The sequence below is a fragment of the Terrapene carolina genome, unplaced genomic scaffold (genome assembly GCF_002925995.2).
Source record: "Terrapene carolina triunguis isolate 2854851 unplaced genomic scaffold, T_m_triunguis-2.0 Scaffold210, whole genome shotgun sequence".
Taxonomy (NCBI): Eukaryota; Metazoa; Chordata; order Testudines; family Emydidae; genus Terrapene; species Terrapene triunguis.
In genome coordinates this window covers 8,492,176-8,512,004 of record NW_020664561.1, presented here as the reverse complement: position 1 = coordinate 8,512,004, position 19,829 = coordinate 8,492,176, and the positions used below count along the sequence as shown (strand labels likewise).

The window sequence follows — 19,829 nt, the reverse complement described above, 5'->3', positions numbered from 1 at the left end:
GATGGGGCAAGGATTTCCTGCCAGGAAACAGAGCACTGAGTAGCTACCCTTATGTGTTTGGGGGGAGGGGGAAAAGAAGAATAACCAGAAATGATGTTTTGTCTTCAGAGGCCATATTGAGTGAGATCTGTGCCATTTTAAGAGCCCACAAGTAGGGAAACTGATATTTTTTGTATAAACTGGTATTTCATTAAATTCTTTCCACATATACTTCTTTCTTCTGAACAGTTGTTTTAAAACTTGTTTTGTTTCAGTCAATTATGGAAAAAATGTATTGGTGACATTGTATCAATTAGTAAGGAGCTTCCATTATTTTAATGTAATATTGATAAATTTAAAATGTCCAAACTACTAAATTGCAAAAATTAGTTTATTTTAAAACAGCTAGTTTACCCCTATCAGTAGCAGTGCTACTTTTTCACCACTAACTCTTTTAGTGACATGTTACCCTTTGATCACTTTGTAAGATGACAATTGGACTATTTTTACGTTTATACTATAGTGATGGCTAGTATCTGTGACATATGGAAATGTGCTACCTTTTCCACTAAACTTTCCCCCCCTGCCCTCTCGGTCTTCAGGGATATATAAATCTTGTTTTAAGCCTTCCTTCCCTTTCCTGAGCGTATGGGTAACTATTTGTGTATGGTCTCATTGACTTCATTGAGACTATTTAACACATGAATAAAGTTATGCACATACTTGAGTGTTGGCAGGACTGGGGTCCACATCTTTATCAGTCAGTGAAATTAGCGTAGAAATTATCAATCCAGAAATGCAGTGTTTAATTTCTCCCATTGAGATGAACATCTAGTTTCCTTTGAAGTTAATAAGAGCTGGGTGCATCAAAGAGAGGTGATCTCCACTCACCCACCACCCCCTTCCTGAAATTGTTTCAGCCTATTATTCCTGCCCTAGAAAAGGCTCCTCCAGAGCAGATGCTTTAGCAGGTTATTTTGAGGGACCTTTGCACTGATGCTACATGTGTTCTGTTTGTTTGATGGACTCTGATTTCTGTTGCTGTCAGTAAAACCCCTTTGATCAGCGTTAAAATTCATGGGGATGAAGAGGAATTGCTTGTTCTTTGTACCAAAACCAACTTAATTTAAAACAAAATGTTGTTGGATTGTTGGTTTGAAGTTGGTCTGGGCTGGTAGTGACTGCAAGGTCTGATCTAATGTCTGACTTGCATGAAACTAAGGGCAGATCTACATGTAAAATGTTGCATTGGTGCAGCTGCGCTGGTGTAGTGTAAATCCACCTCCCAGAGAGATGGTAGTTATGTCAATGAGAGAAGCTCTCTCATCGACATAGCACTGTCTGTGGGGGGGCTAGGTCTGTATAACTCTGTCGCTCAGAGCTGTGGATTTTTCACACTCCTGAGCGATGTAGTTATACTGAGATAGATCTGTAGTGTAGACTTGGCCTTAATGATGGCTTCAGCCCACTCCCCAAGCGTAAGTGTCTGCATGACACAGACCAGTACCGGTTTTGCTAACTGAAAGGTTTAACAGAGTTAAGTGCTGAAGACCTAAATTATTTAAAGATGGCCCTCCAAAGCAGGTTTGAACTAACATTGATGGGACAGTTTGCAGAAACTTGAACTCCTGTTGCCTATGACCTACCAGCTATCTGGATTGAGACGTTCTGTCGCAAATGCTGTCAATCTGGTACTCTTCAGTAGTGGTGAATTAAGAAAATATATACACCCAAGATTTTGAATTAACTGTTTTATTTTCTTATATGTCTCAATATTTGGAAAGAATCTGAAAATGGTGTTAAGGATAGAAAATTTCACCAATCTGGGACTTGCTATATACACAGGCTTGGCAAAATTTGATTAAAAAAATTTTTTTTTAATGTTTAATATTTATTTTTAAGCATTTTCTATTGTTAATCATTTAATTTTCACAGTTGCAGGACATTAAGGGGGGTTAGTGTTAGGGTAGTGCTGACAGCGGGACTTCAGGGGGCTCCCCGCATGGCCAATGGGCCTGACACCTGGCCACAACGTTCAGGGGAGGCTGTGGTCCAGACTCCATGAGGAGGAGGGTGAACTCCCAGCCCTTCGCAAGGCCACCCTACTGATAGACTCATAGACTTAAAGGTCAGAAGGGACCATTATGGTCATCTAGTCTGACCTCCCGCATGATGCAGGCCACAAAAGCTGACCCACCCACTTTCCCTTAACTCAGCTGTTGAAGTCTCCAGATCGTGATTTAAAGACTTCAAGTCGCAGAGAATCCTCCAGCTTGCGACCCCTGCCCAATGCTGCGGAGGAAGGCGAAAAACCTCCAGGGCCTCTGCCAATCTACCCTGGAGGAAAATTCCTTCCCAACCCCAAATATGGCGATCAGTAGAACCCCGAGCATACAGGCAAGATTCTCTAGCCAGACCCACATTTTACCAGCGATGGCACTTTATTACCTAATTGACTAAAATCACGTTATCCCATTAAACCATTCCCTCCATAAACTTATCTAGCCTAATCTTGAAGCCAGAGAGGTCTTTCGCCCCCACCGTTTCCCTCGGAAGGCTGTTCCAAAATTTCACCCCTCTGACGGTTAGAAACCTTCGTCTAATTTCAAGCCTAAACTTCCCCACGGCCAGTTTATATCCATTCGTTCTCGTGTCCACATTAGTACTGAGCTGAAATAATTCCTCTCCCTCCCTGGTATTTATCCCTTTGATGTATTTAAAGAGAGCAATCATATCCCCCCTCAGCCTTCTTTTGGTTAGGCTAAACAAACCGAGCTCCTCGAGTCTCCTTTCGTAGGAAATGACTTCTGCCTGGGGATGGCCCCTGTACACCTGGCTGTGAATGAGTAAGCGGGGAGGTGACAGTGGGGCTGCAGAGTGCTCCCTGCATGGTCACCAGGCTGGTGACAACAGATCCCTGTAGGCGTTAGCTGTGGGGGAAGCGGCACTTGCCGACTGTCTTAGATATTTTTTGTTGATTTCTATGTCAGGTGAAATTGATATTTAATGATGACTAATGATTTAAATCAAATCCTGCCAATCCGACGTATATGATACTGGACAAGTGCCCAAGAGAAGCACTGATAGATTAACAAGCTGATAGTGTTAAGTTTCATTATCTCATGACTCATCATTGCAAAAAAGGTGTGCTGTATGCCATGAGAAAACAGGAATTAGTTTTTTGTTTGTTAGCTATGCATGTTGTGATTACCATATTTTTTCCATGTGAATTCCAACATGATTTTACTGTCTAATATCTAGAAAACAAATGACTGCAAAATAATGCTTTAAATGCCTTAAGTGTAAAATAGGGATAATGATACTTTTGTAAAGCTGTTTATAGCATTTTCCATCAGTAGTTAGCATAAGAACTAGGTATTGATTTATTTACACTCTCTGAAAAGCTTGCAAATCCCAGTTTTCAAATGGTATGAAGAATAAGACTGAAATTTAAAAAAATAAGTGCCTAAAGTTAGGCTCCCAAATATGTGGCCTGACTTTCCAAAAGTGATAAGCACCCAGAAGCTCCCATACGTGGTTTAACCAAACTTTATTTTAAATCTTGACCTTTCTCTCTCACCATCACTGAAATCAGTTGCAACATGATTTTAAGTAGCTGCAGAGTAGAAGAGGGACAAATAAGAACATAATCAGTGTGTTTTTCCCCCCGTAGCTCCCCAAGGCCTGGTATACTGCAGCCTGCTTGAGTTTGATGGACTAGTGTTTAGAACCAGAAAATTTCCCCCCGTATTGCCATTGATCACACAAACATGTACGCATCTCCACTCCAGATTTGAACATCTGGAAAAAAAACATTTAATTTTTCATTTTTACAAAAAATCTATTGTGACAGTTAGGTATGTGTAAAATAACTACCCCATATACTGAAACTCAGCAAGTGAACCAACATCAATGAACAATAACCCTTCTATAAAAATTCTTTTGGTCTTCCACCCTTTCAAACCACTTTCAAGAAAAGCCTGAGAAAATAGATAGGCCTTGCAACCTTCCCCTCTCAATGGAGACAGGTGAGGAGGGAAGCAAATTCCGTTTAGAAAATTTTCTCTATATGTACAAAGCAAGTGGTTGTTGGTCTTTTAACAGCTGAGATCAACTGGGATACTCGAGCCATCTCTTTTTGTGCTTTAACCTCAGATACACAGGATCCGAACCATAAAGAAACTTGTATATCAAAGCCAGTACTTTGAGGTGCACCTGACAATGAACTGGAAGCTAGTATAGTCAAGGGAGCATAAACATGTGCTTCGTGTATGAAATGACGGTAAGTAAGCAAGTGCGTTCTGCACTGTTTGAAGTTTGTGTGACCTTTAAGGTTAGCTGTATGGAGGGCACATTGTCTGGAGATTGTTGGGTAACTGTCATGACATCCACAAATAGCTACTGATCATGCATAATTTTTGTACAGTAAAAAAATTTAATAACACTTGTTGAGTTATAAGACCTGTTCTACTTTTGAGTTGATCCAGGTGTAGCTCCTATTAGTGCCAATGTGGTCATGAGTATGTCTTGAGAAATATGGTAGGGCAAACTATCTTTTGCACACAATCCCATTGTTTTAATTGGTGGCCTGTGTAGTAAAACTTGAAGTGACCTCATACTACTGTAGTTTCAAAGGAATTAATGACTTATGTCTCCTATACTTGTGAAATGACATAACTGAGGAGAAGTCTTAATGTCTGTAAAACTGTGGGCACTAACCTGTTTCAGTGTGGTATTACAAATGCATAGGTATTTTGTCCCATCCCCCGCCCCCTTGTATTGGGAAATCAGTTGCAGTGCTTCAGGAAATAATGTCCCTGTTACTCATATATCAGCTGTGAGAGGAACTTGTTTTGATGTTTAAATGAAGATTCTGGATGATCATTTGTTCATTGCAGTTTCATGCTGTTGTTAGAGTGGCAGTGCTTGTGTCCTCCTATAGTTGAAGTTACAGAACAGCATCCATAAACCCCCCCGCTTGGTAGTTTATCCTTCAAGCTGAAATTTTCCTTGCTTCATATTTGACCAAAAATGATTTTTTAAATGTTCAGCTCTTTTTGAGTGAGAGAAAATGAAGTAGATGGAAAATACAAAATGAGCAATTATTAGAGAAGATAAATATTTTGTATAAGTTTAGTCTATCCTCTGCTACATTGAAATGGAAAGCAATGTGCTGGAAAGAGAACATTCCTCTCTCTTCTAGCTTTACTTCCTTCCACAGAGCATACGGTAGGTGTGTGTGTGGGAATGGGTATTGGGGAGGTGGGTGTGTTTCATATAACTTGTTGAGAGAGAGAGAGAGAGCGCCTTTATTTTATTTATTTATTTATTTATTTAAAGAGAAGGGTATTAATACAACTTTCAGCCTTCAGTGGCAGGGATGGCTCGTTGATTGAAACATGCTTGAAATGCTTATTGTCCTGGAGTAGGGGTGGGCAAACTTTTTGGCCCGAGAGCCACATCTGGCTGGGGAAATTGCATGCAGGGCCATGAATGTAGGGCTTGGGCAGGGGGTCGGGGTGTGGGACGGAGTGCGGGGTGTGGGAGGGGTTGTGGTGTGCAGGAAGGGGCTCAGGGCAAGGGGTTGGGGTGCGGGAGGGGTTCAGGGTGTGGGCTCTGGCCTGGCGCCGCTTACCTTGAGCGGCTCCAGGGTGGCAGCGGCATGCAGCGGGGCGCCGCGCCGCTCCCGGAAGCAGGCGGCACCACATCCCTAGGGGAGTGGGGGGGCAGAGGGCTCCGTGCGCTGCCCTCGCCTGCGGGTACCGTCCCCAAAGCTATTGGCTGTGGTTCCCCGTTCCTGGCCAATGGGAGCTGCGGGGGAAGGTACCCGCAGGCGAGGGCAGGGCACGGCGCTCTCTGCCTCCCCCCACCCCCAGGGGCCGCAGGGACGTGGTGCCGGCCGCTTCTGGGAATGGCGCGGGGCCCGCGGCGCCACAGGGGTGGCAATCTCGCAGGCCGGATCCAAAGCCCTGATGGGCCGGATCCGGCCCACAGGCCGTAGTTTGCCCACCCCTGTCCTGGAGCCGTCCATTCAAATTTAGGCAATGTTGACTTCCCTGCTACTTACTGTTTGGGATTTTCAGAACCAGTGCAGTTTCGTAGCGTAGACGAGATGTATTGTGGTTGGATGTTTCTTTTAAAGTGATCATCAGTGAAATAGTTTAATGTTGACTTCAAATTACTATAAGTCAATAACATTATGCTTGTTACTGCCACATTGTTCGTGGTGGAGCTGAACCAGTGTTAGCAACACTGAAACTTATTCTGGTGTAGACAAGGCCTGAGAGCCCCAGAGCTGCTTCTGGACTTATAGATCCAATGCAAGAATTCAGAACTACCGCCAGCCTACCATGATGGCTAGTATCCTGTCTTTAATTCATCTTATTTGAACTTTGCTGTATATAAGGCGGAACCAGGATTCAAATCTAGATCCTGCCTTAAATGAACTTAAAAAAACCCTGACCATCTTAATAAGTGGACTTTCAGACAAAATGAAGATGAGGTGCTATCTGAGGTTGAAGGGTTAGAAGAGTTTCAGCAAGGTCCAGATGGTGCATATCCATGACTTCCTAAGTATGAAGTGGCTGAACTTCTAGCAAAAACATGCAATCTCATTAAAAACCGCTACTATATAGGAGCCTTGGAAGGTAACAAACGTTGTACCCAGGGGTGATCCAGGGAAAGAAAAACAGTAAAACTTACTTCTGTACCTGGTAAATTGGTTGAAATGATCATTAAAAACAGAACAGTAAAACCTCCTGAAAGATCATCATATGATGATCTATCTAACCTGTATGGTTTCTGCAATGGAAAGTTGTCTCACTAAACTCTCTTAAAAAGCTTTGAAAGTGTCATCAAAGTAGTGGATACAGCAAAACTGGTTGTCATAGTTTATTTAGATTTTCAAAAGGGCTTTTGGGGTGTTGTGGAAGCTAAGAGTTTAGTTAGCATGCAGAGGGAGATTAGATGCTTATATGGACAAGAATATTCCCACTGATGCATTCAGAGTTTTGGAAGGGATTAAAAAAACCCTCATGCTTCGTATTTTAAACTAGTGTCTAACTATTAGGGATTAGGATGAGAGCTTCATTTGGCTACTGTGATTCTTGCACCTTCCTGTTAAGTACCTGGTACTGCCACTGTCAGACAGGAAACAGGATTAGGTGGACTACAGAGTCTGGTGCAGTATGACAATTCCTATGTTTTCTATATAGAATACAAATTGTGATAGGATAAAATGAAAGCCAGAAAAGGAAAAGCACACTTCTCTTGTCCCAAAATATTCTGAATTTCTCCTCAGTAGTAATGAATTATGCAAATTTTGGAATAGTATCAGAGGGGTAGCCGTGTTAGTCTGTATCCACAAAAACAACGAGGACTCCGGTGGCACCCTAAAGACTAACCGATTTATTTGGGCATAAGCTTTCGTGGGTAAAAAACCACTACTTCAGATGCAACTGAATTGGTTTTTTTTACGCACGAAAGCTTATGCCCAAATAAATCTGTTAGTCTTTAACTTTGGAATAGTTCCTTTGAAGAAAGTGGAGGGTGGAGGAAAAGAGGGAAGACAGAAATTCATTAAATGTTAATAGGAAAATATAATTGTTAAACATTCACACGCAAGTGTTGCATTCATATTGGCTCTTGTACGCATCTTGTATTGTACCAGCTCTTAGGTGTTCACATGATGTTTATCTTTACACTTAATAGCATGATGTGAGCAGACATCTTTTCCAACCTGTTTTAAAACACAGCCCACATAATGTGTGATCAAAACTATCCTTTTCCGGGGGTTTGGTTTTGTCATCGTACTGTTAATGAAGTTCACCCCAGGCCTTCCCTCCATGTTTAGCTGCTCCTAGAGATGGTCACAGGACTGCTACACCTGTGTACTAAATCCTGTCTTCTGCAGATCCAACCTAGAGAGCCTCTCCCATCTAACTTATCAGTGGTGGAATTTAATGAACTTCATTGGTACTAGTGAATCTGCTGTAGTCTTGGTCTCTTCCAGCAGAATCAACAATAACTGCAGTTGGGGTGGGTTCACAGAACTGTCAGATACAAAAAGATTGACAATTACATGTTCCTGTTGCACGAACAAGCTGTTCTCCTTCAAGGAGTCCGGTAGGAATTTTTTTTCATCCCTGGCATGTGAAACATTGCACGGTTGTTGGATGATCTTGTACTTTCCACTCAACCATCAGGTACTGGCTACTGCCAGAATGTGATGGACTACTGGTCTGATATAGTGTGGCAAATCCTGCAATATGTGCTTTTAAGATGTGTTGAACAGTAGTTTAGTTTGTGAAGTGGTTATCTTGATGTGTAGAGATTCGTTGTCCAGGCTACCATTTCCAAGAGTGTTGGGAGCATAATTTAGGATGCAGAAAGGGTATTTGGAGATTAGAAGCATCAACAGAGGTACTATATGTACTCACATGAGCTAATTCTACAAGACCAGACAATTCCTGCGCAGCTGGAGACTACCTCTTGTTGGGATTTTGCATGCGGAGTACATTGTCCGGGGAAATTCATAGCAATATTTTGGAAATTGTGGATGACAATGAGTCATCTGAACCATTTCCAGTCACCAATGGGGTCAAGCAGGGCTGTGTGTTGGCCCCAGCTCTCTTCAGTATGATGTTCTCTGCCATGCTTACAGACGCCTTATGTGATTGTCACACCAAGATTTGTTGTCAGATATTGGACTACTGGCAAGCTCCTCAATTTGAGGAGACTACAGGTGATGACAAAGGTACAGGAAGTGACTTTCATGATCTTCGGTTTGCTGATGACTGTTTTCCCGAACGCCAAATCTGAGTCTGACATGCAGCGGAGTATGAGCTATTTTTCTTCAGCTTGTGACAACTTTGGTCTCTCAACATCAAGAAGACAGAAATGATGTACCAGTCTGCACCAGGAAAGTCTGACGTAGAACCTAGTATCCCAGTGAATGGCCAAATCCTTCCGGCAGGTTCACCTACCTTGGAAATACACTGTCACATTCACATCGATGATGAAACCAATGCCAGAATTGCGAAAATGAGTGTGGCCTTTGGCAGGTTACGTGCAAATGTGTGGGAGCCTAGAGGCATTAGTCAACAAACAAAACTGAAGGACCACAAAGCCATCATGTTGCCACCTCTGATGTATGCATGTGAAACCTGGACGAAGTACAGATACCGTGCTATGAAACTGAATCACTTCCCCATGGGCTGTCTGAGGAAACTGATCAGGATAAGATGGCAAGACAAGTTTCCAGATACTTAGGTTCTCATATGACCAGGCATTCCAAGCTTCCATATTCTGATGATATCACATATGAGATGGGCAGGCCATGTCAACAGAATGTCAGAGGATCGACTGCCAAAGAAGATATTTTACAGTGAGCTAAAGGAAGGAAAGCCCTCTCAAAGAGGCGGAAAGAAATGTTTCAAGGACTCCCTCAAGTTATCCCTGGGGTGTTTCAACATTGACTCAGACTGCTGGAAAGATCTCACACATGATTGTTCTACCTGGTGAAGCCTCTCATCCATACTGGAGCTACAGGCTATGAGCAGAGGAGAACTGCTGAGGCAGAGCAGAAGTGCCAGCAGCATAAGGACATGTCAAGTTTTGCCAACATTAAGTGGCAGTGTAATGTTGCTTGTGGCAGGTGGGGTGAAAAAACACACACACACCCTCAAGCAGGGCTGGATTAACACACGGGCTTTAGGGGCTGCAGCCCCAGGCTAAGGGGGGGCCCGGTACAGCAGGGCTCAGGCAGGCTGCTTGCATGCGGTGGCCGTACACCCCTCCTGGAAGTGGCCAGCTGCTGGCATGTCTCTGCGGCACCTGGCAGGGGTATGAGGGGGGGAGGCGGCTCCGCATGCTGCTCCTGTCCCCAGCACCGTCCCTGGAGCTGTGGGGGCAGCGCTTGCGGCCGGGGGCAGTGCACGGAGACATACTGTCCCCCTCTCCCCAGGGGTGCACAGAGGCCTGCCAGCAAACGGCCGATTCCGGGAGCAGCATGTGGCTGCAGCATGCAGGCAGGCAGCCTACCTAAGCCCTGCTGCACCACCGGGAGCCACCTGTTGTAAGCACCTTCCAGCCAGAGCCTGCACCTTGCATCCCCTCCTGCACTCCAACCCCCTGCCCCAGGTCAGAATCCCCTCCTGCACTGAACTCCCTCCCAGAGCCCTCACCCTCTCCTGTATCCCAACACTCTGCCCCAGCCTGGAACCCCTTCCTGCACCCAAACTCCCTCTCAGAAAGAAACTAATATAACAGCTGTTCTAAGGTAAAAAAGTAGGCTATTTTGAATTAACTATATTCTACATGTTTTAAGAGTGAAATGTAACCACAGAACAGCTTTGTTAATTAAAAGGCAAGTTCAGTATAGCGTTAATAGCCTCGATGCAATAATTGTGATCATTTTGTTTTAAATTAGGAAAAAGACTTCTATCCAGGGCCCCCGCAAAATCTAATAGCCCCGGACCCACAGGAGAGTTAATCTGGCCATGCCCCCGAGGGACATAAATTTTGCTAGCATAAATGCTTGTGTGTGCAGCTCTCCTGCTGACATAGCTACTGCCACTTGTTTAGATGGGTTTTTCTTTTTTATGTTGACAAGAGAGCTCTCTCCTGTCGGCATAGAATGGCTACATGAACGATCTTTGTTTGCTAGTGTAGACATGGCCTAAATCTCACAACATCAGCATGTTCACTGTTAATCAAATAACACATAGTGGCATCTCTTGTTCAGTGTGTCACAGACCGTTCAAAGCTCAAATTGGCCTGATCAGCCACTTAAGTGTTCACAGAAACTAAACCAACCACTGATGTCATGGTCATCTTTGAACTTGAAGGACAAACAAGACATGTTATATGAAAACTTGCACTGTCCTTTATGGTCACAAAAATCAATGCAAGTTCTCTATTCAGGGAGAGGTAGTACCTGGGAGTGCTGCAGAGGAAGCATTGCTGTTCTTGAAGGTGAAATTTGCTTATAGAGGGCAGAGTCAAGGTTGCATGGGCATTTACCTTAATGCTGTATTTCTTGGTTTTCACAAGTTGGAGTTTTGCTGAAATCAGTGTTCTGGAAAGGCATGAGCTGTCACTGGGATACCTTAAATTTGTATATAAATTAGAGGATGTATGGAGGGAGAAACAAAGTAGATGTGCACCACTATAAATCAAGAATCAGTAAATTAAAGGGTCTTAGGGCAGCTGAAGCTTTAACTTGAGCCCAATACTTCAAAAATATAGAGAAGAAAATGTTCCTTGCTCATTTAGATTCATTTTACTTTTTCAGTGATATTGACTGAATAATAATTTGAACAAGAGTAGCATAGTGCCTTTCCCCTTCCCCCAACAATAACAAGTAATACAGGGTATATGTAAAGGAAGAAAAGAGTTCAAGAATTTTCTAACTTAGTAAAGGCTAAATTCTGGATACCCTTATAAAACTTAAGTAGAAGTGCTTGCTTAGGAGAAAATGTGAATGTTGAGGAATAGGAAATTGAATCCTCTTTCCCAGGGGTGGCCAACCTGAGCCTTAGCAGGAGCCAGAATTTACCAATGTACATTGCCAAAGAGCCACAGTAATACGTCAGCAGTCCCCCATAAGATCCCCCCTGGCTCCCAATGCCTTCCGCCCACCAGCAGCCCCGCTGATCAGCGCTTCCCCGCACCTCCGGATCAGCTGTTTCTTGGCATGCAGGAGGCTCGAAGGGTGAGTGGGAGGAGCGAGGGCACGGCAGGCTCAGGGGAGGGGGTGGGAAGAGGTGGAGTGGGGGCAGGGCCTGTGGCAGAGCCTGTGGCAGAGCCAGGGGTTGAGCAATGAGCACCCCCCGGCACATTGTAGCTCCAGCCCTGGAGTCGGTGCCTATCCAAGGAGCCGCATATTAACTTCTGAAGAGCCGCATGTGGCTCTGGAGCCACAGGTTGGCCACCCCTGTTCTTTCCATTGCCTTACCTGGGGTAAAGTGTAGAGTACTTGGGGAAGAGATGCGTTTAAAACTGGTTTATTTTGTTGTAAAACTTCTCTCATTTGCAATGTGTTGCTTCTTGTTAAGGGATTGCATGTGATGTTGATTTTTTTTTAAGCAGCTGTTCTCTGTGCTGTTTATAGCAAGAAGGAATGTCCCCTTTCTAAAAACTAGGGATAGCTCCAGGACTCCACAAAATCATATAAAGCAAATACTATTGCTTTGGGAAATCAGTATTTAGGAAACCCTGAATTCTTGTTTTGTAAATAGGCACAGGATCAATATTTCCACACTCAGCCTGGAGAATAGCAGTTAGTCTTTGTAGAAGAGTAGGCCTCTTAATGGGAGATTCAAAGTGATAAATTTTATGAGCTGAATGCATCACTGCAGAAGTGTTAACGGGCCCCTCTACTTTGAATGGTCTCTTAAAATATGTGAAAACAACAAGGAGTCCTTGTGGCACCTTAGAGACTAACACATTTATTTGGGCATAAACTTTCGTGGGCTAAAACCCACTTCATTAGATGCATGGAGTGGAAAATACAGAGGCAGGTATAAATACACAGCATGTGAAAAGATGGGAGTTGCCTTACCGTGTGTGTGTGTGAGGGGGGGTCAGTGCTAATGAGCCAGTTCAGTTAAGGTGGAAGTGGGCTATTCTGAACAGTTGACGACAAGGGGTGAATATCAAGGGAAGAAAAACCACTTTTGTAGTGCTAATGAGTTCAGTGTAATTAAGGTGGCTCATTTCAAACAGTTGACAAGAAGGTATGAGTATCAGTGGGGGGAAATTTAGTTTTTGTAGTGACCCATCCACTCCTAGTTTTTATTCAGGCCTAATTTGATGGTGTCCAGTTTGCAAATGAATTCCAGTTCTGCAGTTTCTCATTGGAGTCTGTTTTTGAAGTTTTTTGATTGAATTGCCACTTTTAAGTCAGTTATTGAGTGTCCAGGGAGATTGAACTGTTCTCCTACTGGGTTTTGAATGTTATAATTCTTGATGTCAGATTTGTGTCCATTTACTCTTTTGTGTAGAGACTGTCCGGTTTGGCCAATGTAAATGGCAGAGGGGCATTGCTGGTACATGATGGCATATATCACATTGATAGATGTGCAGGTGAATGAGCCCCTGATGGTGTGGCTGATATGGTTAGGTCCTATGATGATGTCCCTTGAATAGATATGCGGACAGAGTTGGCAACGGGGTCTGTTGCAGGGATTGATTCCTGGGTTAGTGTTTTTGTTGTGTGGTGTGTAGTTGCTGGTGAGTATTTGCTTCAGGTTGGGGGGCTATTTGTAAGCGATGACTGGTCTGTCTCCCAAGGTCTGTGAGAGTGAGGGATCATCCTTCAGTATAGGTTGTAGATCCTTGATGATGCGCTGGAGAGGGGGCTGTAGGTGATGGCTAGTGGCGTTCTGTTGGTTTCCTTGTTGGGCCTGTCCTGTAGTAGGTGACTTCTGGGTACCCTTATGGCTCTGTCAATCTGTTTCTTCACTTCACCAGGTGGTTATTGTAGTTTTAAGAATGCTTGATAGAGATCCTCTAGGTGTTTGCCTCTGTCTGAGGGATTGGAGCAAATGCGGTTGTATCTTAGAGCTTGGCTGTAGACAATGTGTGATGTGTCCTGGATGAAAGCTGGAGGCATGTAGGTAAGTATAGCGGTCATTAGGTTTCCGGTATAGGGTGGTGGTTATGTCACCATTGCTTATTTGCACTGTAGTGTCTAGGAAGTGGATAACTATCTCTCCTGCCTTTTTCCAATCCCTGAATTGACACTTCTGTAGATGGTGCTTTTTGTTTGACAACAGGCACTATTTCTAATGAGTTAACTTTTCTGACTCCATTGATCTCTACTTCTATTGCAGTGGGCATGGACTGGGTAAGGGGGCGGCGTGATTGAAAAAGTTTGGGGACCACTACTCCATTGCTCTCTGTTCTTGCTCTTCTTTCTCCTGCTGTTTGCCAGTCTACCTGATGCTCCCTCTGCTACTTTCTGCTAGGTTTAGCCAGTAATAGATAAAGTTTTCACCCCCTTCAGGCAACAGAGATGGCATGTTGCCTATTAATCGCATCACATTGGCAGTTTAAAATTACCGTATATACTCTATCATAAGCCGGTTTGTTTATAAGCTGACCCTCCTCCCCCAAGCTGGATAAGTAAAAATGGAAAATTTTTATGACCCGTTCATAAGTCGACCCTATAATTCAGGGGTCAGCAAACTTTGGCTCCCAGGCCATGAGGATAAGCAGCTGGTGGGCTGAGATGGTTTGTTTACCTCGAGCGTCCGCAGGCACGGAGGTAAACCTAAGTAAACAAAGTATCCCGGCGCTCCAGCCGCTTACCCTGGCGGGCCGGGACAGCAACTGGTGGGCAAATTTTTTGGGGGGGAGAAGCTGGGGGTCGGGAGTAACCCCTGTGACCACCTCCCACATGACCCCACCCCTAGCCTGGGACCCCCACACTCTCCCCATCCCATCCCACCTTATCTGGGGAGGATGTCTCTGGCCTGGCTGGAGCTGCTCTGGCGGGCCAGACTGGGCGGCGCGGCCTCAGCATGTTCCAGCGGGCTGGGCCAGGCGGCACAGCTGCAGTGTGCTCCAGCGCCTGGGTGGCGTGGCCACAGCCTGCTCTGGGGGGCAGGGCCGAGCGGCATGGCTGCAGCCTGCCATCCCCAGAGCTGCAGCTGCTTGGGAGGCTGGGGGGAGAGCAGCTGTGGCCAGAAGTGGAGAGACTCTGGTCCCGCCTCTTCCCTTCTGGCTGTGCTGCCTCTCCTTGCTCCCTCTGTTGGGGGGAGGGGCTGTGTCCCATCTCTCCCTCTCTATACCTGTTCATAAGTCAATCCCCTTCTCTGGTGCTTCCCTTTTTTACTAAAAAAAATTTGGCTTATGAACGAGTATATACGGGACTTCAGATTACTTTTTTCTAATAATAGAGCTGAAATACATTGTGAAAGACCAATGTGGTCGTCTGAGCAACTGTGGGACACTGTCCTCTGGTTGTTGTGGCATCTTGAGTGTCATAACTTCCTCTCTGAAGAGGGTGAGAAGTTAATGAGTATTGTTCATGGCATACTCCCTGCTTGCTGCTTTGGCCATAGCTGTTAATCTGAAAGGTGAAAGACAAAATTAGACTAGGTTGAACTGGCTTCACAGAATGGATTGGAGTACTCTGGCCGCCCTTCCTGTGTATGACTCATTCTCCTACTTGCCTGCTGTAGAACTAATTAAAAAGAAAGGAACTAGCGCAGCAAAAAGTTCAGGGCACGTTTACACTGGCAAAGTTACAGCGCCGGCAGTTGCAGCGCTGCTCAGAGAGAGCTGAGAGGAAACTGCTGTTGTGTGTTCGCACAATCAGCTGCCTGCGCAATAGCGTGTTCACACTTGTGGCACTTGCAGTGGTATTCGGAGTGGTGCACTCTGGGCAGCTATCCCACAGAGCATCTCTTTCTCTTCTACTGCTAAGACTTGTGGGAAGGTTGAGGGGGTCGCGGGGCATCCTGGTTCCTGTCCCAATGACCCATGATGCATTGCTTCGCATCCCAGAAATCCCTGTGCTTCTGTCTGCATTTGGTGCCATCTTTCAACGATTTGTGTACTGTGCACCCTGCCTCTTTGGGTTGCAGGAATGGATCCCGAACTGTTGACCAGTGTGCTGCTCACTCTGACTAACATGTCATGAGTGGCATTGGAGTTATTTCTTAAACTACAAAGGCAAGAGGAGTGTGACATTGATCTCGCCACGCGTAGTAGCTACGACTCGAGATTGCTTGTGGCATTCATAGAGGTGCTGACCACAGTGGAATGCTGCTTTTGGGCTCGGGAAACAAGCACTGAGTGGTGGGATCACATCGTCATGGACATCTGGAATGCTGAGCAGTGGCTGCGGAACTTTGGGAGGAGGAAAACCACATTCATGGGACTGTGTGATGAGCTCGCCCCAGCCCTGCAGCACGAGGATGAGAATGAGGGCTGCCCTGTCGTTGGAGAAGCGCTGTGCACTGTGGAAGCTGGCTACTCCAGATTGCTACCGATTGGTTGCCTACCAGTTCGGAGTGGGAAAGTCAACCATTGGACTCGTGTTGATGGAAGTGTGCAGGGCCATTAATCGAATCCTGCTCCAAAAGACTGACTCTGGGCAACGTGCGTGACATTGTGGATGGCTTTGCTCAAATGGGCTTCCATAACTGCGGAGGGGTGATAGATGGCATGCATATTCCAATTCTGGCACCAGACCACCTAGCCACCGAGTACATTAATCGCAAGGTGTATTTCTCAGTGGTTCTCCAGGTGCTCGTGGATCACTGTGGGCGTTTCACAGATGTTAACACAGGCTGGTCCGGAAAGGTGCATGACACATGCATCTTTCGGAACACTGGCCTGTTCAGGAAACTGCAAGCAGGGACTTTCTTCCCAGACTAGAAGATCACCATAGGGGAAGTCAAAATGCCCATTGTGATCCTAGGAGACCCCTCTTACCCCTTAATGCCGTGGCTTATGAAGCCATACACAGGGCAACTTGACAGCAGCAAGGAACGGTTCAAGAACAGGCTGAGCAAGTGCAGAATGACTGTGGAGTGTGCTTTTGGACCTTTAAAAGCCCGCTGATGCAGTCTCTATGGGAAGTTGGACCTGGATGATGACAATATTCCTATGCTTATAGCCTCGTGCTGTACATTCCATAATATTTGTGAAGGGAAGGGTGAAAGCTCTGAGGGCTGGACCACAGAGGCTCAGCACCTGGAGGCTGAGTTTGAACAGCCTGAGACCAGGGCTATTAGAGGGGCACAGCGTGGGGGCATAAGGATCAGGGATGCCTTGAGGCAGCAATTTGAAGCTGAAAGCCACTAATGTTTGTTGCTATGCTCAGGATTGCAGTGCTTGTAATGCTAGGAGGTGGTTGATGCACATGATGCAATAAGGGGGTTTAACATAATTGTATGTTGCTTTGGAGTGCTCTTTTTGCTTTCACTTAATAGAATAAAGATTGCTTTCAAACCAACACAATTCTTTTATTAAAAGACAACAACCAGAGGAGAGAGTCAAACAAAATAAAACAGCAGGGAGGGGGAGGGGGAAAGGGAAGGTCCGAGGAGGTGGAGGGGTCCTGGAACGGCTAAAGATTTGTGTATGTCCAGGGATCCTATCCAGCCTTCTCCTTTGGAGTACAATGCAGTGGGTACTGTACTTCAGCAGGGCCAAACCCCAGAGGGATTGGCGTTTGAGTGCAGAGGGTAGTGGGAGTCCACAGTGCTTGACTGTAAGGGGGGAGGAGTGGAATGCCGTGGGTATAGACTGGAGACAGGAGGTTGATAAGAGTGTTGGCGGTGTCTGGGGGGAGCATGGGAAAGAGTTTTGCGACAGCAGCTGCAGGGGAGGGCGAGTGCAGAGCTGCTTGGTTTGAAGAACTAGTATCGCCTGGAGTGTGTCTGCCTGGCGCTCCATAACATTTAAGAGCCACTCCATGGCTTCATTCTGGCTTGCTGCGTTCTCCTTTCGGTCCCTCTTCTCGCTGTCCCGCCACTCCTTTAATTCCTGTTTCTGGGTGGCAGAGTGCATTGTAACATCACTCAGTCCTCCTTAATTTTTCTTGGCCACTTTCTAATTCTGCGCAGCCGTTCAGTTGCCAATAACAAAGAGGAAGGCTGGGCTCCCAAGATCCTCTCTCTGAAGTTTAAATGCAACATTTTACAGAAGCAATATTGTTTGCAACACCGACAACACTGATTCAGTGCTTTAAAACACAATCAGTACTCACACACATGTCACTAACTGGCTGATCCCAGGCAAGCACACATGAGCCACAAGACCCCCAAAATGGTGAGTAGCTGCAGGGGCAGGGTAAATCACTCTTCCAGGACCCTGCTGTATACTGGGCACGTGGCTCTTGGGGAGAACCAGCACTGTAGGGGGGGCCTGATAATCATTCCTGTCCCCACACTTGCCACAGGATGTGATCATTAAGGAAGATATCTCGCTGCTGAGGGTGAGCAGAGAATCAAGGGAGGGTCTTCTCCAAGACTGCGGCTTCCACCCTGGCCCCTTTGCAGCTCGCCTGTGTGCAGCGATGGTGGTGTCCCATCCTCCCCTCCCCCCCATGACAGCACAATGATGCAGGAAAGTTACCGTTAATGGGGCAAGAAACAAAGCAGCTCTGCTGAAGAACCTGCGGCAGCGGATTGCACAGGATCTCCACAAGAGTTTCCTGGAGATCTCTGAGGGAGATTCCCGTGAAGTGAGGGAGTCCATCAACAGTCTGTTCTGCTGCTCAGACTTGGCATACAGTGGAAGACAAGCCTGCTTTCTGCAGCCTTCCTGCCCCAACAACTCGCTTCAGTGATTCGCAAAATTGATTCACTTACCAGGGGTCTCTTCTCCTGTTTGTGCTTCTCCAGTCTCCGACAGCTGTGACTGGCTAGCCTCCTCCAGGGTAAAAAAGAGCTGACTGCATGCCTCCAAATCATCCTCTGCCTCTGGGTCCACATGCTCGTCCAAGATTTTCTCCTCCTGGCTCGGTCCACTCTCGACTGGCACGCGAGCTGTCAAGGCTGTATCCCCACTTTGAACTTTAGGGTACAAGTGTGGGGGCCTGCATGAAGACTTCTAAGCTTAACTACCAGCTTAGATCTGGTCCGCTGCCACCATTCCCACAAGCTAATTCCCTTCCCTGGGAAGCTTTGAGAAACCTTTCACCAATTCCCTGGTGAATACAGATCCAAACCCCTTGGATCTTAAGACAAGGAGAAATTAACCATCCCCTCCTTTCTCCCACCAACTCCTGGTGAATACAGATCCAACTCCCTTGGATCTAAAAACAAGGAAAAAATCAATCAGGTTCTTAAAAAGAAGGCTTTTAATTAAAGAAAAAGGTAAAAATCATCTCTGTAAAATCAGTATGGAAAATAACTTTACAGGGTAATCAAACTTAAAGAGCTCAGAGGACCCCCCCCCCCTCTAGTCTTAGGTTCAAAGTACAGCAAACAAAGATAAACACTCTAGTAAAAGGTACATTTACAAGTTGAGAAAACAAAGTAAAACTAAGACGCCTTGCCTGGCTTTTTACTTACAAGTTTGAAATATGAGAGACTTGTTTAGAAAGATGGGGAGAACCTGGATTGATGTCTGGTCCCTCTCAGTCCCAAGAGCGAACAAACCCAAAACAAAGAGCACAAACAAAAGCCTTCCCCCCCCCCCCCAAGATTTGAAAGTATCTTGTCCCCTTATTGGTCCTTTTGGGTCAGGTGTCAGCCAGGTTACCCGAGCTTCTTAACCCTTTACAGGTAAAAGGATTTTGGAGTCTCTGGCCAGGAGGGGTTTTATAGTACTGTACACAGGAGAGCTGTTACCCTTCCCTTTATAGTTATGACACGAGCCACCAAAGTATCCACAGTAGTCTTCGCAGTGGGGGTGGGGTCGCCACCAAGTATCTCGTCTAGCTTTTTGTACAACTGGCAGCTCATGGCCGTAGCACTGGTGCCGCGGTTTGCCTCTCACGCCTTATGATAGGTGTTCCGCAGCTCCTTCACTTTGATCCTGAACTGCAATGTGTTCCGGTCATGGCCACTTTCTGTCATGCAGAAAGTGAAATCTGTCTGTAGGTATCATAATTCCTACGGCTGGAGCACAGCTGGGACTGGACAGCCGCCTCTCCCCAAATGCTGATGAGGTCCAGCAGCTCGGCATTGCTCTAAGTGGGGGATCGCCTGGTGCATGGAGCAGGCATGGCCACCTGGAAAGATGCGCTGAGACCACTGCACGCATCACTGAGCAACCAGGAAGGGGACTTCCAAATTTCCAAAGGAATTTACGGGTTGGGGATGACGGTTGGTCACTCTGAGGGCAGGGCGGTAGAGTTCAAACCGATGACCAGAGAGGTGAGAACA

The 19,829-nt window shown here is 45.8% G+C and overlaps 1 protein-coding gene across 1 annotated transcript in view; it reads left to right on the top strand.

Moving 5' to 3' along the window:
* Window positions 1-19,829, top strand: part of LOC113407201 (roquin-1) — a 100,416-nt gene that overhangs the window by 953 nt on the left and 79,634 nt on the right. The gene's annotated exons all lie outside the window — the stretch shown is intronic.